The sequence below is a fragment of the Nannospalax galili genome, unplaced genomic scaffold (assembly GCF_000622305.1).
Source record: "Nannospalax galili isolate Female #2095 unplaced genomic scaffold, S.galili_v1.0 scaffold265, whole genome shotgun sequence".
NCBI lineage: Eukaryota > Metazoa > Chordata > Mammalia > Rodentia > Spalacidae > Nannospalax > Nannospalax galili.
Window position 1 is genome coordinate 35,215 of NW_008353747.1, and position 2,150 is coordinate 37,364.

Genomic DNA, 2,150 nt, shown 5'->3' on the forward strand with positions numbered 1-2,150 from the left:
TCCTGCCCCCCTCCCCCCAAGTCCCCGCCTCCACCCCCGTCCTGTCCGCCTGGCCAGCCAGAGAAGACGCCCTTGTGGGGCTGGAGCCCAAGGTCCCCCACCCAGCCTTTCCCACAGCGCCCGCTTTGTTCGTCTGTACAGCTGGGCTCTCCACCACCCCTGCGGTCACCACCGCACACACCCTCCCCTGCCCGCCCCTCCGGACCCTCCTAGACCACCCTCCACTCTAGGCCTTGAGGCTCTTCCGTATCACTCCTTCCTTAGATGCCTGAATCTTCTACTGGCTCCTACCACAGACTCTCAGTATTTACTGAGAGCACCCAGGTCCTTCCCCTGACAGTCTCTCTCCTCCCTTATTCAAGCCTGGTCATAAAGAAAGAGCTGCAAATGGAGTTAATAACTACGTCAGGCTTCAGAAATTAACAAGAAGGCACGTTAAAGTGCTGTGCAACCTTTAGGACCCAGGAAAGCTAAATGGGGTTAACCTCCTTGCCCTATTAGCACCACCTCCATCACAGACCAGTTGGTTTACAGATTGAGAGCTGGAGGTAGGGTAGAGACACACATAGCACATTGGCTGAGGAGTGGTAGTAAGGAAAAGAAGGAAGCCACCTATAAACCCAGCCTGGTTAAAATCATTCACCTCAACCCCCACCTGGAAATCCAAGCTGACAGTGGATCCTTACTGTGCAAAGCCAGCTCTTGCCCCAGGAGACCAGCTGGGAGGCCCCAGGGAGCTGAACTCAACAAGACTGGTCTTCTTCAGCTTGCACTAAAGGACTAGCAGAGGCTCTTGCTCACAAAAGTAGAAAGCTCCCAAATCCGGCCTAAATTCCAGTTGGGTTAGGTAGCAAAAAAATTTAGAAATTTTTAAAATGTCCTCTGCTTTTGTCCTTTGAGTCGGACAAACCCTGTTCTGATCCAGTGATTTTAGTTTATGCCCCCTCTCCCTACCCCAGGAACAGCAGGGGGTGAACTGCAGGAATCTGGTCACTCATTGACAGGACCAGCACTAGCAGGGGGCCCCCCACAGCTGGCAATTGAGTTGGTGGCAGCCAAGCAGTGGACAGAGGGCGGAGGGGAGAGGGTGTTCTTTGCTGCCACCTGCCTCAGCTACAGGAGGAGAGACAAACAGGATCCAGCACACCGTGATTACCAGGAAGCCCCAAGTTTTGGGGGGCAAGCCTCATATTCATCCTCTCTTCATTCTGTTTGAGGCTCATGGAAGAATTTTAACTCTGGCCAGCCTTTGTGAGGCACATAACGACAGTAATTTTCAGGCTGTTCTGGTGTGTTTGGGGAAGAAAAAGTCAGAAACAAAACAAAATTCTCATGTTCCATATGCCAAGACCAAGCATTCAAGGAGGGGCTCAGATTGGGGTATCTCAGATTTTTTACCTCTGTTTCTTAACCTCCAACTCCTCTTTACTGACTTGGTCAGGAGGAATGTCAAGTGGTAATCAAGCCTGTCAGAGCCAGATGATGCTGAGGCAGGGGGTTAAAAAAGCACCTAACTCTGCTTCACGTCTTCTCAACCCAGGGACCAACTGACTCCATGATCAAGGCTCTGCAATGTGTCCTATCTCCTGCTGTGTCCAGCCTCTATGTTCCCACAGTTAAGAGTACTCAAGGGACTAAAGACCTATCGCCCCTACCCCTCCACCCTCATCCCACTCCACATCTGGAGCCCATCAAAAAACTCAGTGCTCTCTCACAGTTATGCAAGAGGTCGAGCAGCTGGGAGCTCTGGAAAGGGGCGGGGGGAGAAGAAAGTAGAAAACAGCTTTCCAGGCATGCTTCAAACTTTCCGAAATGGAAGGGGGGTTGGAGGCTGGGTGTGGAAGGAAGAGAGGCGTTTTTCATCGCCTCTGCACTTTGACTGTCAGGAATGGGTTTCCATGTTCCTCCTGCCTTTGCTTTGGCCCATTTCCCTTCATGTCCCTCCTCTTAAAGTGCTCCCTTTGGCTCCAGGAGGTGAAGTGGCACACTCAATTGGCCAGCAGCCTTTGTAGCACACACCCTCTCCCATAAAGCTATCCCTGAGACCTTTGGTCCTGAACTCAGGCATCATTAGTGCACATGTGGTGATATCAATGACACCAAGTAACTCCTCACTGCATCAAACTCGGGGGGGGGGGGGTTCAAAAAAC